The following is a 24350-nucleotide window of genomic DNA, read 5'->3' on the forward strand; positions in this document are numbered from 1 at the left end:
AATAGAGGTCTAAATTTAATGCTTTTGAGCACCTACAGCCAAACCACACTGGACATGCCCAATCTCGTCTGATCTTGTAAGCTTTGCTGTGTTGGGCCTGGTTTGTACTTGGATGGGAGACCACCTGGGAATACCAGTACCTGTTGGAAATTTTATACAGCCAAAACATTCTTTTCTATTACATTTTACATTTAATATTTTCAACTTATCAATGAATTTACTTGAGTTAAGAAGTAAAAGAGGTCTAAAGTTAATGTTTTTGAGCACCTACAGCCAAACCACACTGGACAATCCCAATCTTGTTTGATCTTGGAAGCTATGTAGTGTTGGGCCTGGTTAGTACTTTGATGGGAGACCACCTGGGAATACCAGGTGCTGTAGGTAATTTTATACTGCCATAACATTCTTTTCTATTACATTTTACATTTAATTTTTTCAGCTTATCAATGAATTTACTTGAGTTAAGAAGTAATAGAGGTCTAAAGTTAAGGCTTTGGGCACCTACAGCCAAACCACACTGGACATGCCCAATCTCGTCTGATCTGGGAAGCTATGCAGTGTTGGGCCTGGTTAGTACTTCGATGGGAGACCACCTGGGAATACCAGGAGCTGTAGGTAATTTTATACTGCCATAACATTCTTTTCGATTACATTTTACATTTCATTTTTCAACTTATCATTGAATTTACTTGAGTTAAGAAGTAAAAGAGGTCTAAAGTTAATGTTTTTGAGCATTTACAGGCAAACCACACTGGACATGCCCAATCTTGTCTGATCTTGGAAGCTATGCAGTGTTGGGCCTGGTTAGTACTTGGATGGGAGACCACCTGCGAATACCAGGTGCTGTAGGTATTTTTATGCAGCCATAACATTCTTTTCTATTACATTTTACATTTAATTTTTTCAACTTATCAATGAATTTACTTGTGTTAAGAAGTAATAGAGGTCTAAAGTTAATGTTTTTGAGCACCTACAGCCAAACCACACTGGACATGCCCAATCTCGTCTGATCTTGGAAGCTATGCAGTGTTGGGCCTGGTTAGTACTTGGATGGGAGACCACCTAGGAATCCCAGGTGCTGTAGGTACTTTTATAGTGCCATAACTGTCTTTTCTATTACATTTTACATTTAATTTTTTCAACTTATCAATGAATTTACTTGAGTTAAGAAGTAAAAGAGGTCTAAAGTTAACGTTTTTGGGCACCTACTGTCAAACCACACTGGACATGCCCAATCTCGTCTGATCTTGAAAGCTATGCAGTGTTGGGCCTGGTTAGTACTTGGATGGGAGACCACCTGGGAATGCCTGGTGCTGCAGGTAATTTTATACTGCCATAACATTCTTTTCTATTACATTTTACATTTCATTTTTCAACTAATCATTGAATTTACTTGAGTTAAGAAGTAAAAGAGGTCTAAAGTTAATGTTTTTGAGCACCTACAGCCAAACCACACTGGACATGCCCAATCTCGTCTGAACTTGGAAGCTATGCAGTGTTGGGCCTGGTTAGTACTTGGATGGGAGACCACCTGGGAATACCAGGTGCTGTAGGTAATTTTATACTGCCATAACATTCTTTTCCATTACATTTTACATTTCATTTTTCAACTTATCATTGAATTTACTTGAGTTAAGAAGTAAAAGAGGTCTAAAGTTAATGTTTTTGAGCACCTACAGCCAAACCACACTGGACATGCCCAATCTCGTCTGATCTTGGAAGCTATGCAGTGGTGGGCCTGGTTAGTACTTGGATGGGAGACCACCTAGGAATCCCAGGTGCTGTAGGTAATTTTATACTGCCATAACAGTCTTTTCTACTACATTTTACATTTAATTTTTTCAACTTATCAATGAATTTACTTGAGTTAAGAAGTAATAGAGGTCTAAAGTTAATGCTTTTGAGCACCTACAGCCAAACCACACTGGACATGCCCAATCTCGTCTGATCTTGGAAGCTATGCAGTGTTGGGCCTGGTTAGTACTTGGACGGGAGACCACATGGGAATACCAGGTGCTGTAGGTAATTTTATATAGCCATAACATTCTTTTCTCTTACATTTTACATTACATTTTTTCAACTTATCAATGAATTTACTTGAGTTAAGAAGTAAAAGAGGTCTAAAGTTAATGTTTTTGAGCACCTACAGTCAAACCACACTGGACATGCCCAATCTTGTCTAATCTTGGAAGCTATGCAGTGTTGGGCCTGGTTAGTATTTGGATGGGAGACCACCTGGGAATACCAGGTGCTGTAGGTAATTTTATACTGCCATAACATTCTTTTCTATTACATTTTACATATAATTTTTTCAACTTTTCAATGAATTTAATTGAGTTAAGAAGTAATAGAGGTCTAAATTTAATGCTTTTGAGCACCTACAGCCAAACCACACTGGACATGCCCAATCTCGTCTGATCTTGTAAGCTTTGCTGTGTTGGGCATGGTTTGTACTTGGATGGGAGACCACCTGAGAATACCAGTTGCTGTAGGAAATTTTATACAGCCAAAACATTCTTTTCTATTACATTTTACATTTAATTTTTTCAACTTATCAATGAATTTACTTGAGTTAAGAAGTAAAAGAGGTCTAAAGTTAATGTTTTTGAGCACCTACTGCCAAACCACACTGGACATGCCCAATCTTGTTTGATTTTGGAAGCTATGCAGTGTTGGGCCTGGTTAGTACTTGGATGGGAGACCACCTGGGAATACCAGGTGCTGTAGGTAATTTTATACTACCATAACATTCTTTTCTATTACATTTTACATTTAATTTTTTCAACTTATCAATGAATTCACTTGAGTTAAGAAGTAATAGAGGTCTAAAGTTAATGGTTTTGGGCACTTACAGCCAAACCACACTGGACATGCCCAATCTCGTCTGATCTTGGAAGCTATGCAGTGTTGGGCCTGGTTAGTACTTGGACGGGAGACCACCTGGGAATACCAGGTTCTGTAGGTAATTTTATATAGCCATAACATTCTTTTCTATTACATTTTACATTTCATTTTTCAACTTATCATTGAATTTACTTGAGTTAAGAAGTAAAAGAGGTCTAAAGTTAATGTTTTTGAGCACCTACGGCCAAACCACACTGGATATGCCCATTCTCGTCTGATCTTGGAAGCTATGCAGTGTTGGGCCTGGTTAGTACTTGGATGGGAGACCACCTAGGAATCCCAGGTGCTGTAGTTAATTTTATACTGCCATAACAGTCTATTCTATTACATTTTACATTTAATTTTTTCAACTTATCAATGAATTTACTTGAGTTAAGAAGTAATAGAGGTCTAAAGTTAATGCTTTTGAGCACCTACAGCCAAACCACACTGGACATGCCCAATCTCGTTTGATCTTGGAAGCTATGCAGTGTTGGGCCTGGTTAGTACTTGGACGAGAGACCACCTGGGAATACCAGGTGCTGTAGGTAATTTTATATAGCCATAACATTCTTTTCTATTACATTTTACATTTAATTTTTTCAACTTATCAATGAATTTACTTGAGTTAAGAAGTAATAGAGGTCTAAATTTAATGCTTTTGAGCACCTACAGCAAAACCACACTGGACATGCCCAATCTCGTCTGATCTTATAAGCTATGCAGTGTTGGGCCTGGTTTGTACTTGGTTGGGAGACCACCTTGGAATTGCAGGTGCTGTAGGAAATTTTATACAGCCAAAACATTCTTTTCTATTACATTTTACATTTAATTTTTTCAACTTATCAATGAATTTACTTGAGTTAAGAAGTAAAAGAGGTCTAAAGTTAATGTTTTTGAGCACCTACAGCCAAACCACACTGGACATGCCCAATCTCGTCTGATCTTGGAAGCTATGCAGTGTTGGGCCTGGTTAGTACTTGGATGGGAGACTATCTGGGCATGCCAGGTGCTGTAGGTAATTTTATGCAGCCATAACAATCTTTTCTATTACATTTTACTTTTAATTTTTTCAACTTATCAATGAATTTACTTGAGTTAAGAAGTAAAAGAGGTCTAAAGTTAATGTTTTTGAGCACCTACAGTCAAACCACAGAGGACATGCCCAATCTCATCTGATCTTGGAAGCTATGCAGTGTTGGGCCTGGTTAGTACTTTGATGGTAGACCACCTGGGAATTGCAGGTGCTGTAGGTAATTTTATACTGCCATAACATTCTTTTCTATTACATTTTACATTTAATTTTTTCAACTTATCAATGAATTTACTTGAGTTAAGAAGTAAAAGAGGTCTAAAGTTAATGCTTTTGAGCACCTACAGCCAAACCACACTAGACATGCCCAATCTCATCTGATCTTGGAAGCTATGCAGTGCTGGGCCTGGTTTGTACTTGGATGGGAGACCACCTGGGAATACCAGGTGCTGTATGTAATTTTAGACAGCCATAACAATCTTTTCTATTACATTTTACTTTTAATTTTTTCAACTTATCAATGAATTTACTTGAGTTAAGAAGTAAAAGAGGTCTAAAGTTAATGTTTTTGAGCACCTATAGCCAAAACACACTGGACATGCCCAATCTCGTCTGATCTTGGAAGCAATGCGGTGTTTGGCCTGGTTACTACTTGGGTGGGAGACCACCTGGGAATACCAGGTCCTGTAGGTAATTTTATACAGCCAAAACATTCTTTTCTATTACAATTTACATTTAATTTTTTCAACTTATCAATGAATTTACTTGAGTTAAGAAGTAAAAGAGGTCTAAAGTTAATGTTTTTGAGCACCTACAGCCAAAGCACACTGGACATGCCCAATCTCATCTGATCTTGGAAGCTATGCAGTGTTGGGCCTGGTTAGTACTTGGACAGGAGAACACCTGGGAATACCAGGTGCTGTAGGTAATTTTATATAGCCATAACATTCTTTTCTATTACATTTTACATTACATTTTTTCAACTTATCAATGAATTTAATTGAGTTAAGAAGTAAAGGAGGTCTAAAGTTAATGTTTTTGAGCACCTACAGTCAAACCACACTGGACATGCCCAATCTCGTCTGATCTTGGAAGCTGTGCAGTGTTGGGCCTGGTTTGTACTTGGATGGGAAACCACCTGGGAATACCAGGTGCTGAAGGTAATTTTAGACAGCCAAAGCATTCTTTTCTATTACATTTTACATTTAATTTTTTCAACTTATCAATGAATTTACTTGAGTTAAGAAGTAATAGAGGTCTAAATTTAAGGCTTTTGAGCACCTACAGCCAAACCACACTGGACATGCCCAATCTCGTCTGATCTTGTAAGCTTTGCTGTGTTGGGCCTGGTTTGTACTTGGATGGGAGACCATCTGGGAATACCAGTACCTGTTGGAAATTTTATACAGCCAAAACATTCTTTTCTATTACATTTTACATTTAATTTTTTCAACTTATCAATGAATTCACTTGAGTTAAGAAGTAATAGAGGTCTAAAGTTAATGGTTTTGGGCACCTACAGCCAAACCACACTGGACATTCCCAATCTTGTTTGATCTTGGAAGCTATGTAGTGTTGGGCCTGGTTAGTACTTGGATGGGAGACTCCCTGGGAATGCCAGGTGCTGTAGGTAATTTTATGCCGCCATAACATTCTTTTCTATTACATTTTACTTTTAATTTTTTCAACTTATCAATGAATTTACTTGAGTTAAGAAGTAAAAGAGGTCTAAAGTTAATGTTTTTGAGCACCTACAGTCAAACCACAGAGGACATGCCCAATCTCATCTGATCTTGGAAACTATGCAATGTTGGGTCTGGTTAGTACTTGGATGGGAGACCACCTGGGAATACCAGGTGCTGTAGGTAATTTTATACTGCAATAACTTTCTTTTCTATTACATTTTACATTTAATTTTTTCAACTTATCAATGAATTTACTTGAGTTAAGAAGTAATAGAGGTCTAAATTTAATGTTTTTCAGCACCTACAGCCAAACCACACTGGACATGCCCAATCTCGTCTGATCTTGCAAACTATGCAGTGTTGGGCCTGGTTAGTACTTGGATGGGAAACCACCTGGGAATACCAGGTGCTGTAGGTAATTTTAGACAGCCAAAACATTCTTTTCTATTACATTTTACATTTAATTTTTTCAACTTATCAAAGAATTTACTTGAGTTAAGAAGTAAAAGAGGTCTAAAGTTAATGTTTTTGAGCACCTACAGCCAAACCACGCTGGACTTGCCCAATCTCATCTGATCTTGGAAACTATGCAATGTTGGGCCTGGTTAGTACTTGGATGGGAGACCACCTGGGAATACCAGGAGCTGTAGATAATTTTATACTGCCATAACATTCTTTTCTATTACATTTTACATTTCATTTTTCAAATAATCATTGAATTTACTTGGGTTAAGAAGTAAAAGGGGTCTAAAGTTAATGTTTTTGAGCACCTACAGCCAAAGCACACTGGACAATAACAATCTCATCTGATCTTGGAAGCTATGCAGTGTTGGGCCTGGTTAGTACTTGGATGGGAGACCACCGGGGAATACCAGATGCTGTAGGTAATTTTATACTGCCATAACAATCTTTTCTATTACATTTTACATTTAATTTTTTCAACTTATCAATGAATTTACTTGAGATAAGAAGTAAAAGAGGTCTAAAATTAATGTTTTTGAGCGCCTACAGCCAAACCACACTGGACATGCCCAATCTCGTCTGATCTTGGACGCTATGCCGTGTTGGGCCTGGTAAGAACTTGGATGGGAGAACACCTGGGAATACCAGGTGCTGTACATCATTTTATACTGATATAACATTCTTTTCTATTACATTTTACATTTAATTTTTTCAACTTATCAATGAATTTACTTGAGTTAAGAAGTAATAGAGGTCTAAAGTTAATGCTTTTTAGCATCTACAGCCAAACCACACTGGACATGCCCAATCTCATCTGATCTTGGAAGCTATGCAGTGTTGGGCCTGGTTAGTACTTGGAAGGGAGACCACCTGGGAATACCAGGTGCTGTAGGTAATTTTATACTGCCATAACATTCTTTTCTATTACATTTTACATTTAATTTTTTCAACTTATCAATGAATTTACTTGAGATAAGAAGTAATAGACGTCTAAAGTTAATGGTTTTGGGCACCTACAGCCAAAGCACACTGGACGTGCCCAATATCATCTGATCTTGGAAGCTATGCAGTGTTGGGCCTGGTTAGTACATGGATGGGAGAACATCTGGGAATACCAGGTGCAAGAGGTAATTTTATACTGCCATAACATTCTTTTCCATTACATTTTACATTTCATTTTTCAACTTATCATTGAATTTACTTGAGTTAAGAAGTAAAAGAGGTCTAAAGTTAATGTTTTTGAGCACCTACAGCCAAACCACACTGGACATGCCCAATCTCATCTGATCTTGGAAGCTATGCAGTGGTGGGCCTGGTTAGTACGTGGATGGGAGACCACCTAGGAATCCCAGGTGCTGTAGGTAATTTTATACTGCCATAACAGTCTTTTCTACTACATTTTACATTTAATTTTTTCAACTTATCAATGAATTTACTTGAGTTAAGAAGTAATAGAGGTCTAAAGTTAATGCTTTTGAGCACCTACAGCCAAACCACACTGGTCATGCCCAATCTCGTCTGATCTTATAAGCTATGCAGTGTTGGGCCTGGTTTGTACTTGGATGGGAGACCACCTGGGAATTGCAGGTGCTGTAGGAAATTTTATACAGCCAGAACATTCTTTTCTATTACATTTTACATTTAATTTTTTCAACTTATCAATGAATTTACTTGAGTTAAGAAGTAAAAGAGGTCTAAAGTTAATGTTTTTGAGCACCTACAGCCAAACCACACTGGACATGCCCAATCTCATCTGATCTTGGAAGCTATGCAGTGTTGGGCCTGGTTATTACTTGGATGGGAGACCACCTGGGAATACCAGGAGCTGTAGGTAATTTTATACTGCCATAACATTATTTTCTATTACATTTTACATTTAATTTTTTCAACTTATCAATGAATTTACTTGAGTTAAGAAGTAATAGAGGTCTAAAGTTAATGTTTTTGAGCACCTACAGCCAAACCACACTGGACATGCCCAATCTCGTCTGATATTGGAAGCTATGCAGTGTTGGGCCTGGTTAGTACTTGGATGGGAGAACACCTGGGAATACCAGGTGCAAGAGGTAATTTTATACTGCCATAACATTCTTTTCTATTACATTTTACATTTCATTTTTCAACTAATCATTGAATTTACTTGAGTTAAGAAGTAAAAGAGGTCTAAAGTTAATGTTTTTGAGCACCTACAGCCAAACCACACTGGACATGCCCAATCTCATCTGATCTTGGAAGCTATGCAGTGTTGGGCCTGGTTAGTACTTGGATGGGAGACTACCTGGGCATGCCAGGTGCTGTAGGTAATTTTATGCAGCCATAACATTCTTTTCTATTACATTTTACTTTTAATTTTTTCAACTTATCTATGAATTTACTTGAGTTAAGAAGTAAAAGAGGTCTAAAGTTAATGTTTTTGAGCACCTACAGTCAAACCACACTGGACATGCCCAATCTCGTCTGATCTTGGAAGCTATGCAGTGTTGGGCCTAGTTAGTACTTGGATGGGAGACCCACTGGGAATACCAGGTGCTGTAGGTAATTTTATACTGCCAGAACATTCTTTTCTATTACATTTTACATTTAATTTTTTCAACTTATCAATGAATTTACTTGAGTTAAGAAGTAATAGAGGTCTAAATTTAATGCTTTTGAGCACCTACAGCCAAACCACACTGGACATGCCCAATCTCGTCTAATCTTGTAAGCCTTGCTGTGTTGGGCCTGGTTTGTACTTGGATGGGAGACCACCTGGGAATACCAGTTGCTGTAGGAAATTTTATACAGCCAAAACATTCTTTTCTATTACATTTTACATTTAATTTTTTCAACTTATCAATGAATTTACTTGAGTTAAGAAGTAAAAGAGGTCTAAAGTTAATGTTTTTGAGCACCTACTGCCAAACCACACTGGACATGCCCAATCTTGTTTGATTTTGGAAGCTAAGCAGTGTTGGGCCTGGTTAGTACTTGGATGGGAGACCACCTGGGAATACCAGGTGCTGTAGGTAATTTTATACTGCCATAACATTCTTTTCTATTACATTTTACATTTAATTTTTTCAACTTATCAATGAATTCACTTGAGTTAAGAAGTAATAGAGGTCTAAAGTTAAGGGTTTTGGGCACCTACAGCCAAACCACACTGGACATGCCTAATCTCGTCTGATCTTGGAAGCTATGCAGTGTTGGGCCTGGTTAGTACTTGGATGGGAGACCACCTGGGAATACCAGGAGCAGTAGGTAATTTTATACTGCCAAAACATTCTTTTCTATTAAATTTTACATTTCATTTTTTCAACTTATCAATGAATTTACTTGAGTTAAGAAGTAATAGAGGTCTAAATTTAATGCTTTTGAGCACCTACAGCCAAACCACACTGGACATGCCCAATCTCGTCTGATCTTATAAGCTATGCAGTGTTGGGCCTGGTTTGTACTTGGATGGGAGACCACCTGGGAATTGCAGGTGCTGTAGGAAATTTTATACAGCCAAAACATTCTTTTCTATTACATTTTACATTTAATTTTTTCAACTTATCAATGAATTTACTTGAGTTAAGAAGTAATAGAGGTCTAAAGTTAATGTTTTTGAGCACCTACAGCCAAACCACACTGGACATGCCCAATCTCGTCTGATATTGGAAGCTATGCAGTGTTGGGCCTGGTTAGTACTTGGATGGGAGAACACCTGGGAATACCAGGTGCAAGAGGTAATTTTATACTGCCATAACATTCTTTTCTATTACATTTTACATTTCATTTTTCAACTAATCATTGAATTTACTTGAGTTAGAAAGTAAAAGAGGTCTAAAGTTAATGTTTTTGAGCACCTACAGCCAAACCACACTGGACATACCCAATCTCATCTTATCTTGGAAGCTATGCAGTGTTGGGCCTGGTTAGTACTTGGACGGAAGACCACCTGGGAATACCAGGTGCTGTAGGTAATTTTATATAGCCATAACATTCTTTTCTATTACATTTTACATTAAATTTTTTCAACTTATCAATGAATTTACTTGAGTTAAGAAGTAAAAGAGGTCTGAAGTTAATGTTTTTGAGCACCTACAGTCAAACCACACTGGACATGCCCAATCTCGTCTGATCTTGGAAGCTATGCAGTGTTGGGCCTAGTTAGTACTTGGATGGGAGACCCCCTGGGAATACCAGGTGCTGTAGGTAATTTTATACTGCCATAACATTCTTTTCTATTACATTTTACATTTAATTTTTTCAACTTATCAATGAATTTACATGAGTTAAGAAGTAATAGAGGTCTAAATTTAATGCTTTTGAGCACCTACAGCCAAACCACACTGGACATGCCCAATCTCGTCTGATCTTGTAAGCCTTGCTGTGTTGGGCCTGGTTTGTACTTGGATGGGAGACCACCTGGGAATACCAGTTGCTGTAGGAAATTTTATACAGCCAAAACATTCTTTTCTATTACATTTTACATTTAATTTTTTCAACTTATCAATGAATTTACTTGAGTTAAGAAGTAAAAGAGGTCTAAAGTTAATGTTTTTGAGCACCTACTGCCAAACCACACTGGACATGTCCAATCTTGTTTGATTTTGGAAGCTAAGCAGTGTTGGGCCTGGTTAGTACTTGGATGGGAGACCACCTGGGAATACCAGGTGCTGTAGGTAATTTTATACTGCCATAACATTCTTTTCTATTACATTTTACATTTAATTTTTTCAACTTATCAATGAATTCACTTGAGTTAAGAAGTAATAGAGGTCTAAAGTTAATGGTTTTGGGCACCTACAGCCAAACCACACTGGACATGCCCAATCTCGTCTGATCTTGGAAGCTATGCAGTGTTGGGCCTGGTTAGTACTTGGATGGGAGAAAACCTGGGAATACCAGGAGCTGTAGGTAATTTTATACTGCCAAAACATTCTTTTCTATTAAATTTTACATTTCATTTTTTCAACTTATCAATGAATTTACTTGAGTTAAGAAGTAATAGAGGTCTAAATTTAATGCTTTTGAGCACCTACAGCCAAACCATACTGGACATGCCCTATCTCGTCTGATCTTATAAGCTATGCAGTGTTGGGCCTGGTTTGTACTTCGATGGGAGACCACCTGGGAATTGCAGGTGCTGTAGGAAATTTTATACAGCCAAAACATTCTTTTCTATTACATTTTACATTTAATTTTTTCAACTTATCAATGAATTTACTTGAGTTAAGAAGTAATAGAGGTCTAAAGTTAATGTATTTGAGCACCTACAGCCAAACCACACTGGACATGCCCAATCTCGTCTGATATTGGAAGCTATGCAGTGTTGGGCCTGGTTAGTACTTGGATGGGAGAACACCTGGGAATACCAGGTGCAAGAGGTAATTTTATACTGCCATAACATTCTTTTCTATTACATTTTACATTTCATTTTTCAACTAATCATTGAATTTACTTGAGTTAAGAAGTAAAAGAGGTCTAAAGTTAATGTTTTTGAGCACCTACAGCCAAACCACACTGGACATGCCCAATCTCATCTGATCTTGGAAGCTATGCAGTGTTGGGTCTGGTTAGTACTTGGATGGGAGACTACCTGGGCATGCCAGGTGCTGTAGGTAATTTTATGCAGCCATAACATTCTTTTCTATTACATTTTACTTTTAATCTTTTCAACTTATCAATGAATTTACTTGAGTTAAGAAGTAAAAGAGGTCTATAGTTAATGTTTTTGAGCACCTACAGCCAAACCACACTGGACATACCCATTCTCATCTTATCTTGGAAGCTATGCAGTGTTGGGCCTGGTTAGTACTTGGACGGAAGACCACCTGGGAATACCAGGTGCTGTAGGTAATTTTATATAGCCATAACATTCTTTTCTATTACATTTTACATTAAATTTTTTCAACTTATCAATGAATTTACTTGAGTTAAGAAGTAAAAGAGGTCTGAAGTTAATGTTTTTGAGCACCTACAGTCAAACCACACTGGACATGCCCAATCTCGTCTGATCTTGGAAGCTATGCAGTGTTGGGCCTAGTTAGTACTTGGATGGGAGACCCCCTGGGAATACCAGGTGCTGTAGGTAATTTTATACTGCCATAACATTCTTTTCTATTACATTTTACATTTAATTTTTTCAACTTATCAATGAATTTACATGAGTTAAGAAGTAATAGAGGTCTAAATTTAATGCTTTTGAGCACCTACAGCCAAACCACACTGGACATGCCCAATCTCGTCTGATCTTGTAAGCCTTGCTGTGTTGGGCCTGGTTTGTACTTGGATGGGAGACCACCTGGGAATACCAGTTGCTGTAGGAAATTTTATACAGCCAAAACATTCTTTTCTATTACATTTTACATTTAATTTTTTCAACTTATCAATGAATTTACTTGAGTTAAGAAGTAAAAGAGGTCTAAAGTTAATGTTTTTGAGCACCTACTGCCAAACCACACTGGACATGTCCAATCTTGTTTGATTTTGGAAGCTAAGCAGTGTTGGGCCTGGTTAGTACTTGGATGGGAGACCACCTGGGAATACCAGGTGCTGTAGGTAATTTTATACTGCCATAACATTCTTTTCTATTACATTTTACATTTAATTTTTTCAACTTATCAATGAATTCACTTGAGTTAAGAAGTAATAGAGGTCTAAAGTTAATGGTTTTGGGCACCTACAGCCAAACCACACTGGACATGCCCAATCTCGTCTGATCTTGGAAGCTATGCAGTGTTGGGCCTGGTTAGTACTTGGATGGGAGAAAACCTGGGAATACCAGGAGCTGTAGGTAATTTTATACTGCCAAAACATTCTTTTCTATTAAATTTTACATTTCATTTTTTCAACTTATCAATGAATTTACTTGAGTTAAGAAGTAATAGAGGTCTAAATTTAATGCTTTTGAGCACCTACAGCCAAACCATACTGGACATGCCCTATCTCGTCTGATATTATAAGCTATGCAGTGTTGGGCCTGGTTTGTACTTCGATGGGAGACCACCTGGGAATTGCAGGTGCTGTAGGAAATTTTATACAGCCAAAACATTCTTTTCTATTACATTTTACATTTAATTTTTTCAACTTATCAATGAATTTACTTGAGTTAAGAAGTAATAGAGGTCTAAAGTTAATGTATTTGAGCACCTACAGCCAAACCACACTGGACATGCCCAATCTCGTCTGATATTGGAAGCTATGCAGTGTTGGGCCTGGTTAGTACTTGGATGGGAGAACACCTGGGAATACCAGGTGCAAGAGGTAATTTTATACTGCCATAACATTCTTTTCTATTACATTTTACATTTCATTTTTCAACTAATCATTGAATTTACTTGAGTTAAGAAGTAAAAGAGGTCTAAAGTTAATGTTTTTGAGCACCTACAGCCAAACCACACTGGACATGCCCAATCTCATCTGATCTTGGAAGCTATGCAGTGTTTGGTCTGGTTAGTACTTGGATGGGAGACTACCTGGGCATGCCAGGTGCTGTAGGTAATTTTATGCAGCCATAACATTCTTTTCTATTACATTTTACTTTTAATCTTTTCAACTTATCAATGAATTTACTTGAGTTAAGAAGTAAAAGAGGTCTATAGTTAATGTTTTTGAGCACCTACAGCCAAACCACACTGGACATACCCATTCTCATCTTATCTTGGAAGCTATGCAGTGTTGGGCCTGGTTAGTACTTGGACGGAAGACCACCTGGGAATACCAGGTGCTGTAGGTAATTTTATATAGCCATAACATTCTTTTCTATTACATTTTACATTAAATTTTTTCAACTTATCAATGAATTTACTTGAGTTAAGAAGTAAAAGAGGTCTGAAGTTAATGTTTTTGAGCACCTACAGTCAAACCACACTGGACATGCCCAATCTCGTCTGATCTTGGAAGCTATGCAGTGTTGGGCCTAGTTAGTACTTGGATGGGAGACCCCCTGGGAATACCAGGTGCTGTAGGTAATTTTATACTGCCATAACATTCTTTTCTATTACATTTTACATTTAATTTTTTCAACTTATCAATGAATTTACTTGAGTTAAGAAGTAATAGAGGTCTAAATTTAATGCTTTTGAGCACCTACAGCCAAACCACACTGGACATGCCCAATCTCGTCTGATCTTGTAAGCCTTGCTGTGTTGGGCCTGGTTTGTACTTGGATGGGAGACCACCTGGGAATACCAGTTGCTGTAGGAAATTTTATACAGCCAAAACATTCTTTTCTATTACATTTTACATTTAATTTTTTCAACTTATCAATGAATTTACTTGAGTTAAGAAGTAAAAGAGGTCTAAAGTTAATGTTTTTGAGCACCTACTGCCAAACCACACTGGACATGTCCAATCTTGTTTGATTTTGGAAGCTAAGCAGTGTTGGGCCTGGTTAGTACTTGGATGGGAGACCACCTGGGAATACCAGGTGCTGTAGGTAATTTTATACTGCCATAACATTCTTTTCTATTACATTTTACATTTAATTTTTTCAACTTATCAATGAATTCACTTGAGTTAAGAAGTAATAGAGGTCTAAAGTTAATGGTTTTGGGCACCTACAGCCAAACCACACTGGACATGCCCAATCTCGTCTGATCTTGGAAGCTATGCAGTGTTGGGCCTGGTTAGTACTTGGATGGGAGAAAACCTGGGAATACCAGGAGCTGTAGGTAATTTTATACTGCCAAAACATTCTTTTCTATTAAATTTTACATTTCATTTTTTCAACTTATCAATGAATTTACTTGAGTTAAGAAGTAATAGAGGTCTAAATTTAATGCTTTGGAGCACCTACAGCCAAACCACACTGGACATGCCCAATCTCGTCTGATCTTATAAGCTATGCAGTGTTGGGCCTGGTTTGTACTTGGATGGGAGACCACCTGGGAATTGCAGGTGCTGTAGGAAATTTTATACAGCCAAAACATTCTTTTCTATTACATTTTACATTTAATTTTTTCAACTTATCAATGAATTTACTTGAGTTAAGAAGTAATAGAGGTCTAAAGTTAATGTATTTGAGCACCTACAGCCAAACCACACTGGACATGCCCAATCTCGTCTGATATTGGAAGCTATGCAGTGTTGGGCCTGGTTAGTACTTGGATGGGAGAACACCTGGGAATACCAGGTGCAAGAGGTAATTTTATACTGCCATAACATTCTTTTCTATTACATTTTACATTTCATTTTTCAACTAATCATTGAATTTACTTGAGTTAAGAAGTAAAAGAGGTCTAAAGTTAATGTTTTTGAGCACCTACAGCCAAACCACACTGGACATGCCCAATCTCATCTGATCTTGGAAGCTATGCAGTGTTGGGCCTGGTTAGTACTTGGATGGGAGACTACCTGGGCATGCCAGGTGCTGTAGGTAATTTTATGCAGCCATAACATTCTTTTCTATTACATTTTACTTTTAATCTTTTCAACTTATCAATGAATTTACTTGAGTTAAGAAGTAAAAGAGGTCTATAGTTAATGTTTTTGAGCACCTACAGCCAAACCACACTGGACATACCCATTCTCATCTTATCTTGGAAGCTATGCAGTGTTGGGCCTGGTTAGTACTTGGACGGAAGACCACCTGGGAATACCAGGTGCTGTAGGTAATTTTATATAGCCATAACATTCTTTTCTATTACATTTTACATTAAATTTTTTCAACTTATCAATGAATTTACTTGAGTTAAGAAGTAAAAGAGGTCTGAAGTTAATGTTTTTGAGCACCTACAGTCAAACCACACTGGACATGCCCAATCTCGTCTGATCTTGGAAGCTATGCAGTGTTGGGCCTAGTTAGTACTTGGATGGGAGACCCCCTGGGAATACCAGGTGCTGTAGGTAATTTTATACTGCCATAACATTCTTTTCTATTACATTTTACATTTAATTTTTTCAACTTATCAATGAATTTACTTGAGTTAAGAAGTAATAGAGGTCTAAATTTAATGCTTTTGAGCACCTACAGCCAAACCACACTGGACATGCCCAATCTCGTCTGATCTTGTAAGCCTTGCTGTGTTGGGCCTGGTTTGTACTTGGATGGGAGACCACCTGGGAATACCAGTTGCTGTAGGAAATTTTATACAGCCAAAACATTCTTTTCTATTACATTTTACATTTAATTTTTTCAACTTATCAATGAATTTACTTGAGTTAAGAAGTAAAAGAGGTCTAAAGTTAATGTTTTTGAGCACCTACTGCCAAACCACACTGGACATGTCCAATCTTGTTTGATTTTGGAAGCTAAGCAGTGTTGGGCCTGGTTAGTACTTGGATGGGAGACCACCTGGGAATACCAGGTGCTGTAGGTAATTTTATACTGCCATAACATTCTTTTCTATTACATTTTACATTTAATTTTTTCAACTTATCAATGAATTCACTTGAGTTAAGAAGTAATAGAGGTCTAAAGTTAATGGTTTTGGGCACCTACAGCCAAACCACACTGGACATGCCCAATCTCGTCTGATCTTGGAAGCTATGCAGTGTTGGGCCTGGTTAGTACTTGGATGGGAGAAAACCTGGGAATACCAGGAGCTGTAGGTAATTTTATACTGCCAAAACATTCTTTTCTATTAAATTTTACATTTCATTTTTTCAACTTATCAATGAATTTACTTGAGTTAAGAAGTAATAGAGGTCTAAATTTAATGCTTTTGAGCACCTACTGCCAAACCACACTGGACATGCCCTATCTCGTCTGATCTTATAAGCTATGCAGTGTTGGGCCTGGTTTGTACTTGGATGGGAGACCACCTGGGAATTGCAGGTGCTGTAGGAAATTTTATACAGCCAAAACATTCTTTTCTATTACATTTTACATTTAATTTTTTCAACTTATCAATGAATTTACTTGAGTTAAGAAGTAGTAGAGGTCTAAAGTTAATGTTTTTGAGCACCTACAGCCAAACCACACTGGACATGCCCAATCTCGTCTGATATTGGAAGCTATGCAGAGTTGGGCCTGGTTAGTACTTGGATGGGAGAACACCTGGGAATACCAGGTGCAAGAGGTAATTTTATACTGCCATAACAATCTTTTCTATTACATTTTACATTTCATTTTTCAACTAATCATTGAATTTACTTGAGTTAAGAAGTAAAAGAGGTCTAAAGTTAATGTTTTTGAGCACCTACAGCCAAACCACACTGGACATACCCAATCTCATCTTATCTTGGAAGCTATGCAGTGTTGGGCATGGTTAGTACTTGGACGGAAGACCACCTGGGAATACCAGGTGCTGTAGCAAATTTTATACTGGCAAAAAAAAATTCTTTTCTATTACATTTTACATTTCATTTTTCAACTTATCATTGAATTTACTTGAGTTAAGAAGTAAAAGAGGTCTAAAGTTAATGTTTTTGAGCACCTACAGCCAAACCACACTGGACATGCCCAATCTTGTCTGATCTTGGAAGCTATACAGTGTTGGGCCAGGTTAGTACTTGGATGGGAGACCACCTGGAAATACCAGGAGCTGTAGGTAATTTTATACTGGCAAAACATTCTTTTCTATTACATTTTACATTTCTTTTTTCAACTTATCTTTGAATTAACTTGAGTTAAGAAGTAAAAGAGGTCTAAAGTTAATGTTTTTGAGCACCTACAGCCAAGCCACACTGGACATGCCCAATCTTGTTTGATCTTGGAAGCTATGCAGTGTTGGGCCTGGTTAGTACTTGGATGGGAGACCTCCTGGGAATACCAGGTGCTGTAGGTAATTTTATGCAGCCATAACATTCTTTTCTATTACATTTTACTTTTAATTTTTTCAACTTATTAATGAATTTACTTGAGTTAAGAAGTAAAAGAGGTCTAAAGTTAATGTTTTTGAGCACCTACAGTCAAACCACAGAGGACATGCCCAATCTCAGCTGATCTTGGAAGCTATGCAGTGTTGGGCCTGGTTAGTACTTGGATGGGAGACCACCTGGGAATACCAGGTGCTGTAGGTAATTTTATACTGCCATAACATTCTTTTCTATTACATTTTACATTTAATTTTTTCAACTTATCAATGAGTTTACTTGAGTTAAGAAGTAATAGAGGTCTAAATTTAATGCTTTTGAACACCTACAGCCAAAGCACACTGGACATGCCCAATCTCGTCTGATCTTGGAAGCTATGCAGTGTTGAGCCTGGTTAGTACTTGGACAGGAGACCACCTGGGAATACCAGGTGCTGTAGGTAATTTTATATAGCCATAACATTCTTTTCTATTACATTTTACATTACATTTTTTCAACTTATCAATGAATTTACTTGAGTTAAGAAGTAAAAGAGGTCTAAAGTTAATGTTTTTGAGCACCTACAGTCAAACCACACTGGACATGCCCAATCTCGTCTGATCTTGGAAGCTATGCAGTGTTGGGCCTGGTTAGTACTTGGATGGGAGACCCCCTGGGAATACCAGGTGCTGTAGGTAATTTTATACTGCCATAACATTCTTTTCTATTACATTTTACATTTAATTTTTTCAACTTATCAATGAATTTACTTGAGTTAAGAAGTAATAGAGGTCTAAATTGAATGCTTTTGAGCACCTACAGCCAAACCACACTGGACATGCCCAATCTTGTCTGATCTTGTAAGCTTTGCTCTGTTGGGCCTGGTTTGTACTTGGATGGGAGACCACCTGGGAATACCAGTACCTGTTGGAAATTTTATACAGCCAAAACATTCTTTTCTATTACATTTTACATTTAATTTTTTCAACTTATCAATGAATTTACTTGAGTTAAGAAGTAAAAGAGGTCTAAAGTTAATGTTTTTGAGCACCTACAGCCAAACCACACTGGACATGCCCAGTCTCGTTTGATCTTGGAAGCTATGCAGTGTTGGGCCTGGTTAGTACTTGGACGGGAGACCACCTGGGAATACCAGGTGCTGTAGGTAATTTTATATAGCCATAACATTCTTTTCTATTACATTTTACATTTAATTTTTTCAACTTATCAATGAATTTACTTGAGTTAAGAAGTAATAGAGGTCTACATTTAATGCTTTTGAGCACCTACAGCCAAACCACACTGGACATGCCCAATCTCGTCTGATCTTTTAAGCTATGCAGTGTTGGGCCTGGTTTGTACTTGGATGGGAGACCACCTGGGAATACCAGGAGCTGTAGGTAATTTTATACTGCCATAACATTATTTTCTATTACATTTTACATTTAATTTTTTCAACTTATCAATGAATTTACTTGAGTTAAGAAGTAACAGAGGTCTAAAGTTAATGTTCTTGAGCACCTACAGCCAAACCACACTGGACATGCCCAATCTCGTGTGATATTGGAAGCTATGCAGTGTTGGGCCTGGTTAGTACATTGATGGGAGAACACCTGGGAATACCAGGTGCAAGAGGTAATTTTATACTGCCATAACATTCTTTTCCATTACATTTTACATTTCATTTTTCAACTTATCATTGAATTTACTTGAGTTAAGAAGTAAAAGAGGTCTAAAGTTAATGTTTTTGAGCCACTACAGCCAAACCACACTGGACATGCCCAATCTCATCTGATCTTGGAAGCTATGCAGTGGTGGGCCTGGTTAGTACTTGGATGGGAGACCACCTAGGAATCCCAGGTGCTGTAGGTAATTTTATACTGCCTTAACGTTATTTTCTATTACATTTTACATTTAATTTTTTCAACTTATCAATGAATTTACTTGAGTTAAGAAGTAAAAGAGGTCTAAAGTTAATGTTTTTGAGCACCTACATCCAAACCACACTGGACATGCCCAATCTCGTCTGATATTGGAAGCTATGCAGTGTTGGGCCTGGTTAGTACTTGGATCGGAGAACACCTGGGAATACCAGGTGCAAGAGGAAATTTTATACTGCCATAACATTCTTTTCTATTACATTTTACATTTCATTTTTCAACTAATCATTGAATTTACTTGAGTTAAGAAGTAAAAGAGGTCTAAAGTTAATGTTTTTGAGCACCTACAGCCAAACCACACTGGACATGCCCAATCTCGTCTGATCTTGGAAGCTATGCAGTGTTGGGCCTGGTTAGTACTTGGATGGGAGACTACCTGGGCATGCCAGGTGCTGTAGGTAATTTTATGCAGCCATAACATTCTTTTCTATTACATTTTACTTTTAATTTTTTCAACTTATCAATGAATTTACTTGAGTTAAGAAGTAAAAGAGGTCTAAAGTTAATGTTTTTGAGCGCCTACAGCCAAACCACACTGGACATACCCAATCTCATCTTATCTTGGAAGCTATGCAGTGTTGGGCCTGGTTAGTACTTGGACGGAAGACCACCTGGGAATACCAGGTGCTGTAGGTAATTTTATATAGCCATAACATTCTTTTCTATTACATTTTACATTACATTTTTTCAACTTTTCAATAAATTTACTTGAGTTAAGAAGTAAAAGAGGTCTAATGTTAATGTTTTTGAGCACCTGCAGTCAAACCACACTGGACATGCCCAATCTCGTCTGATCTTGGAAGCTATGCAGTGTTGGGCCTGGTTAGTACTTGGATGGGAGACCCCCTGGGAATACCAGGTGCTGTAGGTAATTTTATACTGCCATATCATTCTTTTCTATTACATTTTACATTTAATTTTTTCAACTTATCAATGAATTTACTTGAGTTAAGAAGTAATAGAGGTCTAAATTTAATGCTTTTGAGCACCTACAGCCAAACCACACTGGACATGCCCAATCTCGTCTGATCTTGTAAGCCTTGTTGTGTTGGGCCTGGTTTGTACTTGGATGGGAGACCACCTGGGAATACCAGTTGCTGTAGCAAATTTTATACAGCCAAAACATTCTTTTCTATTACATTTTACATTTAATTTTTTCAACTTATCATTGAATTTACTTGAGTTAAGAAGTAAAAGAGGTCTAAAGTTAATGTTTTTGAGCACCTACAACCAAACCACACTGGACATGCCCAATCTTGTTTGATCTTGGAAGCTATGCAGTGTTGGGACTGGTTAGTACTTGGATGGAAGACCACCTGGGAATACCAGGTGCTGTAGGTAATTTTATACTGGCAAAACATTCTTTTCTATTACATTTTACATTTCATTTTTCAACTTATCATTGAATTTACTTGAGTTAAGAAGTAAAAGAGGTCTAAAGTTAATGTTTTTGAGCACCTACAGCCAAACCACACTGGACATGCCCAATCTTGTCTGATCTTGGAAGCTATGCAGTGTTGGGCCTGGTTTGTACTTGGATGGGAGACCACCTGGGAATACCAGGAGCTGTAGGTAATTTTATACTGGCAAAACATTCTTTTCTATTACATTTTACATTTCTTTATTCAACTTATCTTTGAATTTACTTGAGTTAAGAAGTAAAAGAGGTCTAAAGTTAATGTTTTTGAGCACCTACAGCCAAACCACACTGGACATGCCCAATCTTGTTTGATCTTGGAAGCTATGCAGTGTTGGGCCTGGTTAGTACTTGGATGGGAGACCACCTGGGAATACCAGGTGCTGTAGGTAATTTTATACTGCCATAACATTCTTTTCTATTACATTTTACATTTAATTTTTTCAACTTATCAATGAATTTACTTGAGTTAAGAAGTAATAGAGGTCTAAAGTTAATGGTTTTGGGCACCTACAGCCAAACCACACTGGAAATGCCCAATCTCATCTGATCTTGGAAACTATGCAGTGTTGGGCCTGGTTAGTACTTGGATGGGAGACTACCTGGGCATGCCAGGTGCTGTAGGTAATTTTATGCAGCCATAACATTCTTTTCTATTACATTTTACTTTTAATTTTTTCAACTTATCAATGAATTTACTTGAGTTAAGAAGTAATAGAGGTCTAAAGTTAAGGTTTTTGAGCACCTACAGTCAAACCACAGAGGACATGCCCAATCACATCTGATCTTGGAAGCTATGCAGTGTTGGGCATGGTTAGTACTTGGATGGGAGACCACCTGGGAATACCAGGTGCTGTAGGTAATTTTATACTGCCATAACATTCTTTTCTATTACATTTTACATTTAATTTTTTCAACTTATCAATGAATTTACTTGAGTTAAGAAGTAATAGAGGTCTAAAGTTAATGGTTTTGGGCACCTACAGCCAAACCACACTGGACATGCCCAATCTCGTCTGATCTTGGAAGCTATGCAGTGTTGGGCCTGGTTAGTACTTGGATGGGAGACCACCTGGGAATACCAGGAGCTGTAGGTAATTTTATACTGGCAAAACATTCTTTTCTATTACATTTTACATTTCATTTTTCAACTTATCATTGAATTTACTTGAGTTAAGAAGTAAAAGAGGTCTAAAGTTAACGTTTTTGAGCATCTACAGCCAAACCACACTGGACATGCCCAATCTTGTCTGATCTTGGAAGCTATGCAGTGTTGGGCCTGGTTAGTATTTGGATGGGAGACCACCTGGGAATACCAGGAGCTGTAGGTAATTTTATACTGGCAAAACATTCTTTTCTATTACATTTTACATTTCTTCTTTCAACTTATCTTTGAATTTACTTGAGTTAAGAAGTAAAAGAGGTCTAAAGTTAATGTTTTTGAGCACCTACAGCCAAACCACACTGGACATGCCCAATCTTGTTTGATCTTGGAAACTATGCAGTGTTGGGCCTGGTTAGTACTTGGATGGGAGACTACCTGGGCATGCCAGGTGCTGTAGGTAATTTTATGCAGCCATAACATTCTTTTCTATTACATTTTACTTTTAATTTTTTCAACTTATTAATGAATTTACTTGAGTTAAGAAGTAAAAGAGGTCTAAAGTTAATGTTTTTGAGCACCTACAGTCAAACCACAGAGGACATGCCCAATCTCATCTGATCTTGGAAGCTATGCAGTGTTGGGCCTGGTTAGTACTTGGATGGGAGACCACCTGGGAATACCAGGTGCTGTAGGTAATTTTATACTGCCATAACATTCTTTTCTATTACATTTTACATTTAATTTTTTCAACTTATCAATGAATTTACTTGAATTAAGAAGTAATAGAGGTCTAAATTTAATGCTTTTGAGCACCTACAGCCAAACCACACTGGACATGCCCAATCTCGTCTGATCTTGCAAAATATGCTGTGTTGGGTCTGGTTTGTACTTGGATGGGAAACCACCTGGGAATACCAGGTGCTGAAGGTAATTTTAGACAGCCAAAGCATTCTTTTCTATTACATTTTACATTTAATTTTTTCAACTTATCAATGAATTTACTTGAGTTAAGAAGTAAAAGAGGTCTAAAGTTAATGTTTTTGAGCACCTACAGCCAAACCACGCTGGACTTGCCCAATCTCATCTGATCTTGGAAACTATGCAGTGTTGGGCCTGGTTAGTACTTGGATGGGAGACCACCTGGGAATACCAGGAGCTGTAGATATCTTTATACTGCCATAACATTCTTTTCTATTACATTTTACATTTCATTTTTCAAATAATCATTGAATTTACTTGGGTTAAGAAGTAAAAGAGGTCTAAAGTTAATGTTTTTGAGCACCTACAGCCAAACCACATTGGACATGCCCAATCTCATCTGAACTTGGAAGCTAAACAGTGTTGGGCCTGGTTAGTACTTGGATGGGAGACCACCTGGGAATACCAGGTGCTGTAGGTAATTTTATACTGCCATAACATTCTTTTCTATTACATTTTACATTTTATTTTTTCAACTTATCAATGAATTTACTTGCGTTAAGAAGTAAAAGAGGTCTAAAGTTAATGTATTTGAACACCTACAGCCAAACCACACTGGACATGCCCAATCTTGTCTGATCTTGGAAGCTATGCAGTGTTGGGCCTGGTTAGTACTTGGATGGGAGACCACCTGGGAATACCAGGTGCTGAAGTTAATTTTATAGAGCCATAACATTCTTTTCTATTACATTTTACATTTAATTTTTTCAACTTATCAATGAATTTATTTGAGTTAAGAAGTAAAAGAGGTCTAAAGTTAATGTTTTTGAGCGCCTACAGCCAAAACACACTGGACATACCCAATCTCATCTTATCTTGGAAGCTATGCAGTGTTGGGCCTGGTTAGTACTTGGACTGAAGACCACCTGGGATTACCAGGTGCTGTATGTATTTTTATATAGCCATAACATTCTTTTCTATTACATTTTTGCAACTTATCAATGAATTTACTTGAGTTAAGAAGTAAAAGAGGTCTAAAGTTAATGTTTTTGAGCACCTACAGTCAAACCACACTGGACATGCCCAATCTCATCTGATCTTGGAAGCTATGCAGTGTTGGGCCTGGTTAGTACTTGGATGGGAGACCCCCTGTGAGTACCAGGTGCTGTAGGTAATTTTATACTGCCATAACATTCTTTTC

General features: G+C 37.5%; 3 non-coding genes and 81 pseudogenes across 3 annotated transcripts; all 84 read left to right on the top strand.

Moving 5' to 3' along the window:
* The first annotated feature begins 265 nt into the window (after positions 1–265).
* Positions 266–384, top strand: LOC148493376 (5S ribosomal RNA; annotated as a pseudogene).
* A 115-nt stretch (positions 385–499) lies between these two features.
* Positions 500–618, top strand: LOC148493377 (5S ribosomal RNA; annotated as a pseudogene).
* A 115-nt stretch (positions 619–733) lies between these two features.
* LOC148493378 (5S ribosomal RNA) lies at positions 734–852 on the top strand (annotated as a pseudogene).
* A 116-nt stretch (positions 853–968) lies between these two features.
* LOC148493379 (5S ribosomal RNA) lies at positions 969–1087 on the top strand (annotated as a pseudogene).
* A 116-nt stretch (positions 1088–1203) lies between these two features.
* LOC148493380 (5S ribosomal RNA) lies at positions 1204–1322 on the top strand (annotated as a pseudogene).
* Positions 1323–1437: 115 nt separating this feature from the next.
* On the top strand, positions 1438–1556 carry LOC148493381 (5S ribosomal RNA). The gene has a single exon (XR_015871504.1). It is a non-coding gene; the product is annotated as a 5S ribosomal RNA (ribosomal RNA).
* A 115-nt stretch (positions 1557–1671) lies between these two features.
* On the top strand, positions 1672–1790 carry LOC148493382 (5S ribosomal RNA; annotated as a pseudogene).
* Positions 1791–1906: 116 nt separating this feature from the next.
* On the top strand, positions 1907–2025 carry LOC148493383 (5S ribosomal RNA; annotated as a pseudogene).
* Positions 2026–2141: 116 nt separating this feature from the next.
* On the top strand, positions 2142–2260 carry LOC148493384 (5S ribosomal RNA; annotated as a pseudogene).
* A 351-nt stretch (positions 2261–2611) lies between these two features.
* LOC148493385 (5S ribosomal RNA) lies at positions 2612–2730 on the top strand (annotated as a pseudogene).
* A 116-nt stretch (positions 2731–2846) lies between these two features.
* Positions 2847–2965, top strand: LOC148493386 (5S ribosomal RNA; annotated as a pseudogene).
* Positions 2966–3080: 115 nt separating this feature from the next.
* LOC148493387 (5S ribosomal RNA) lies at positions 3081–3199 on the top strand (annotated as a pseudogene).
* Positions 3200–3315: 116 nt separating this feature from the next.
* On the top strand, positions 3316–3434 carry LOC148493388 (5S ribosomal RNA; annotated as a pseudogene).
* A 351-nt stretch (positions 3435–3785) lies between these two features.
* On the top strand, positions 3786–3904 carry LOC148493389 (5S ribosomal RNA; annotated as a pseudogene).
* Positions 3905–4020: 116 nt separating this feature from the next.
* On the top strand, positions 4021–4139 carry LOC148493390 (5S ribosomal RNA; annotated as a pseudogene).
* A 116-nt stretch (positions 4140–4255) lies between these two features.
* LOC148493391 (5S ribosomal RNA) lies at positions 4256–4374 on the top strand (annotated as a pseudogene).
* Positions 4375–4490: 116 nt separating this feature from the next.
* On the top strand, positions 4491–4609 carry LOC148493392 (5S ribosomal RNA; annotated as a pseudogene).
* Positions 4610–4725: 116 nt separating this feature from the next.
* Positions 4726–4844, top strand: LOC148493393 (5S ribosomal RNA; annotated as a pseudogene).
* Positions 4845–4960: 116 nt separating this feature from the next.
* On the top strand, positions 4961–5079 carry LOC148493394 (5S ribosomal RNA; annotated as a pseudogene).
* Positions 5080–5430: 351 nt separating this feature from the next.
* On the top strand, positions 5431–5549 carry LOC148493395 (5S ribosomal RNA; annotated as a pseudogene).
* A 116-nt stretch (positions 5550–5665) lies between these two features.
* Positions 5666–5784, top strand: LOC148493396 (5S ribosomal RNA; annotated as a pseudogene).
* Positions 5785–5900: 116 nt separating this feature from the next.
* On the top strand, positions 5901–6019 carry LOC148493397 (5S ribosomal RNA; annotated as a pseudogene).
* A 116-nt stretch (positions 6020–6135) lies between these two features.
* LOC148493398 (5S ribosomal RNA) lies at positions 6136–6254 on the top strand (annotated as a pseudogene).
* A 115-nt stretch (positions 6255–6369) lies between these two features.
* Positions 6370–6488, top strand: LOC148493399 (5S ribosomal RNA; annotated as a pseudogene).
* Positions 6489–6839: 351 nt separating this feature from the next.
* On the top strand, positions 6840–6958 carry LOC148493400 (5S ribosomal RNA; annotated as a pseudogene).
* Positions 6959–7308: 350 nt separating this feature from the next.
* LOC148493401 (5S ribosomal RNA) lies at positions 7309–7427 on the top strand (annotated as a pseudogene).
* Positions 7428–7543: 116 nt separating this feature from the next.
* On the top strand, positions 7544–7662 carry LOC148493402 (5S ribosomal RNA; annotated as a pseudogene).
* A 116-nt stretch (positions 7663–7778) lies between these two features.
* LOC148493403 (5S ribosomal RNA) lies at positions 7779–7897 on the top strand (annotated as a pseudogene).
* Positions 7898–8013: 116 nt separating this feature from the next.
* On the top strand, positions 8014–8132 carry LOC148493404 (5S ribosomal RNA; annotated as a pseudogene).
* A 115-nt stretch (positions 8133–8247) lies between these two features.
* LOC148493405 (5S ribosomal RNA) lies at positions 8248–8366 on the top strand (annotated as a pseudogene).
* Positions 8367–8482: 116 nt separating this feature from the next.
* Positions 8483–8601, top strand: LOC148493406 (5S ribosomal RNA; annotated as a pseudogene).
* Positions 8602–8952: 351 nt separating this feature from the next.
* Positions 8953–9071, top strand: LOC148493407 (5S ribosomal RNA; annotated as a pseudogene).
* Positions 9072–9187: 116 nt separating this feature from the next.
* On the top strand, positions 9188–9306 carry LOC148493408 (5S ribosomal RNA; annotated as a pseudogene).
* Positions 9307–9422: 116 nt separating this feature from the next.
* On the top strand, positions 9423–9541 carry LOC148493409 (5S ribosomal RNA; annotated as a pseudogene).
* Positions 9542–9657: 116 nt separating this feature from the next.
* On the top strand, positions 9658–9776 carry LOC148493410 (5S ribosomal RNA; annotated as a pseudogene).
* A 115-nt stretch (positions 9777–9891) lies between these two features.
* Positions 9892–10010, top strand: LOC148493411 (5S ribosomal RNA; annotated as a pseudogene).
* Positions 10011–10126: 116 nt separating this feature from the next.
* LOC148493412 (5S ribosomal RNA) lies at positions 10127–10245 on the top strand (annotated as a pseudogene).
* A 351-nt stretch (positions 10246–10596) lies between these two features.
* Positions 10597–10715, top strand: LOC148493413 (5S ribosomal RNA; annotated as a pseudogene).
* Positions 10716–10831: 116 nt separating this feature from the next.
* LOC148493414 (5S ribosomal RNA) lies at positions 10832–10950 on the top strand (annotated as a pseudogene).
* A 351-nt stretch (positions 10951–11301) lies between these two features.
* On the top strand, positions 11302–11420 carry LOC148493415 (5S ribosomal RNA; annotated as a pseudogene).
* A 115-nt stretch (positions 11421–11535) lies between these two features.
* Positions 11536–11654, top strand: LOC148493416 (5S ribosomal RNA; annotated as a pseudogene).
* Positions 11655–11770: 116 nt separating this feature from the next.
* Positions 11771–11889, top strand: LOC148493417 (5S ribosomal RNA; annotated as a pseudogene).
* A 116-nt stretch (positions 11890–12005) lies between these two features.
* LOC148493418 (5S ribosomal RNA) lies at positions 12006–12124 on the top strand (annotated as a pseudogene).
* Positions 12125–12475: 351 nt separating this feature from the next.
* LOC148493419 (5S ribosomal RNA) lies at positions 12476–12594 on the top strand (annotated as a pseudogene).
* Positions 12595–12710: 116 nt separating this feature from the next.
* LOC148493420 (5S ribosomal RNA) lies at positions 12711–12829 on the top strand (annotated as a pseudogene).
* A 351-nt stretch (positions 12830–13180) lies between these two features.
* On the top strand, positions 13181–13299 carry LOC148493421 (5S ribosomal RNA; annotated as a pseudogene).
* A 115-nt stretch (positions 13300–13414) lies between these two features.
* Positions 13415–13533, top strand: LOC148493422 (5S ribosomal RNA; annotated as a pseudogene).
* Positions 13534–13649: 116 nt separating this feature from the next.
* Positions 13650–13768, top strand: LOC148493423 (5S ribosomal RNA; annotated as a pseudogene).
* A 116-nt stretch (positions 13769–13884) lies between these two features.
* LOC148493424 (5S ribosomal RNA) lies at positions 13885–14003 on the top strand (annotated as a pseudogene).
* A 351-nt stretch (positions 14004–14354) lies between these two features.
* Positions 14355–14473, top strand: LOC148493425 (5S ribosomal RNA; annotated as a pseudogene).
* Positions 14474–14589: 116 nt separating this feature from the next.
* LOC148493426 (5S ribosomal RNA) lies at positions 14590–14708 on the top strand (annotated as a pseudogene).
* A 116-nt stretch (positions 14709–14824) lies between these two features.
* LOC148493427 (5S ribosomal RNA) lies at positions 14825–14943 on the top strand (annotated as a pseudogene).
* A 116-nt stretch (positions 14944–15059) lies between these two features.
* Positions 15060–15178, top strand: LOC148493428 (5S ribosomal RNA; annotated as a pseudogene).
* A 115-nt stretch (positions 15179–15293) lies between these two features.
* LOC148493429 (5S ribosomal RNA) lies at positions 15294–15412 on the top strand (annotated as a pseudogene).
* A 116-nt stretch (positions 15413–15528) lies between these two features.
* On the top strand, positions 15529–15647 carry LOC148493430 (5S ribosomal RNA; annotated as a pseudogene).
* Positions 15648–15763: 116 nt separating this feature from the next.
* LOC148493431 (5S ribosomal RNA) lies at positions 15764–15882 on the top strand (annotated as a pseudogene).
* Positions 15883–16233: 351 nt separating this feature from the next.
* Positions 16234–16352, top strand: LOC148493432 (5S ribosomal RNA; annotated as a pseudogene).
* Positions 16353–16468: 116 nt separating this feature from the next.
* Positions 16469–16587, top strand: LOC148493433 (5S ribosomal RNA; annotated as a pseudogene).
* A 585-nt stretch (positions 16588–17172) lies between these two features.
* LOC148493434 (5S ribosomal RNA) lies at positions 17173–17291 on the top strand (annotated as a pseudogene).
* A 118-nt stretch (positions 17292–17409) lies between these two features.
* On the top strand, positions 17410–17528 carry LOC148493435 (5S ribosomal RNA; annotated as a pseudogene).
* A 115-nt stretch (positions 17529–17643) lies between these two features.
* LOC148493436 (5S ribosomal RNA) lies at positions 17644–17762 on the top strand (annotated as a pseudogene).
* Positions 17763–17878: 116 nt separating this feature from the next.
* On the top strand, positions 17879–17997 carry LOC148493437 (5S ribosomal RNA; annotated as a pseudogene).
* Positions 17998–18113: 116 nt separating this feature from the next.
* LOC148493438 (5S ribosomal RNA) lies at positions 18114–18232 on the top strand (annotated as a pseudogene).
* Positions 18233–18348: 116 nt separating this feature from the next.
* On the top strand, positions 18349–18467 carry LOC148493439 (5S ribosomal RNA). Its single transcript, XR_015871145.1, has one exon. It is a non-coding gene; the product is annotated as a 5S ribosomal RNA (ribosomal RNA).
* A 351-nt stretch (positions 18468–18818) lies between these two features.
* LOC148493440 (5S ribosomal RNA) lies at positions 18819–18937 on the top strand (annotated as a pseudogene).
* A 116-nt stretch (positions 18938–19053) lies between these two features.
* On the top strand, positions 19054–19172 carry LOC148493441 (5S ribosomal RNA; annotated as a pseudogene).
* A 350-nt stretch (positions 19173–19522) lies between these two features.
* LOC148493442 (5S ribosomal RNA) lies at positions 19523–19641 on the top strand (annotated as a pseudogene).
* Positions 19642–19991: 350 nt separating this feature from the next.
* LOC148493443 (5S ribosomal RNA) lies at positions 19992–20110 on the top strand (annotated as a pseudogene).
* Positions 20111–20226: 116 nt separating this feature from the next.
* On the top strand, positions 20227–20345 carry LOC148493444 (5S ribosomal RNA; annotated as a pseudogene).
* A 116-nt stretch (positions 20346–20461) lies between these two features.
* On the top strand, positions 20462–20580 carry LOC148493445 (5S ribosomal RNA; annotated as a pseudogene).
* Positions 20581–20931: 351 nt separating this feature from the next.
* Positions 20932–21050, top strand: LOC148493446 (5S ribosomal RNA; annotated as a pseudogene).
* A 115-nt stretch (positions 21051–21165) lies between these two features.
* LOC148493447 (5S ribosomal RNA) lies at positions 21166–21284 on the top strand (annotated as a pseudogene).
* A 115-nt stretch (positions 21285–21399) lies between these two features.
* LOC148493448 (5S ribosomal RNA) lies at positions 21400–21518 on the top strand (annotated as a pseudogene).
* Positions 21519–21634: 116 nt separating this feature from the next.
* Positions 21635–21753, top strand: LOC148493449 (5S ribosomal RNA; annotated as a pseudogene).
* A 116-nt stretch (positions 21754–21869) lies between these two features.
* LOC148493450 (5S ribosomal RNA) lies at positions 21870–21988 on the top strand (annotated as a pseudogene).
* A 116-nt stretch (positions 21989–22104) lies between these two features.
* On the top strand, positions 22105–22223 carry LOC148493451 (5S ribosomal RNA; annotated as a pseudogene).
* A 115-nt stretch (positions 22224–22338) lies between these two features.
* Positions 22339–22457, top strand: LOC148493452 (5S ribosomal RNA; annotated as a pseudogene).
* Positions 22458–22572: 115 nt separating this feature from the next.
* On the top strand, positions 22573–22691 carry LOC148493453 (5S ribosomal RNA; annotated as a pseudogene).
* A 116-nt stretch (positions 22692–22807) lies between these two features.
* Positions 22808–22926, top strand: LOC148493454 (5S ribosomal RNA; annotated as a pseudogene).
* Positions 22927–23042: 116 nt separating this feature from the next.
* On the top strand, positions 23043–23161 carry LOC148493455 (5S ribosomal RNA; annotated as a pseudogene).
* A 116-nt stretch (positions 23162–23277) lies between these two features.
* LOC148493456 (5S ribosomal RNA) lies at positions 23278–23396 on the top strand (annotated as a pseudogene).
* Positions 23397–23511: 115 nt separating this feature from the next.
* Positions 23512–23630, top strand: LOC148493457 (5S ribosomal RNA). The gene has a single exon (XR_015870775.1). It is a non-coding gene; the product is annotated as a 5S ribosomal RNA (ribosomal RNA).
* Positions 23631–23746: 116 nt separating this feature from the next.
* LOC148493458 (5S ribosomal RNA) lies at positions 23747–23865 on the top strand (annotated as a pseudogene).
* Positions 23866–24204: 339 nt separating this feature from the next.
* LOC148493459 (5S ribosomal RNA) lies at positions 24205–24323 on the top strand (annotated as a pseudogene).
* The last annotated feature ends 27 nt before the right edge of the window (positions 24324–24350 follow it).

The sequence above is a fragment of the Taudactylus pleione genome, unplaced genomic scaffold, assembly GCF_031769625.1.
Source record: "Taudactylus pleione unplaced genomic scaffold, aTauple2 ptg000550l, whole genome shotgun sequence".
Lineage (NCBI taxonomy): Eukaryota > Metazoa > Chordata > Amphibia > Anura > Myobatrachidae > Taudactylus > Taudactylus pleione.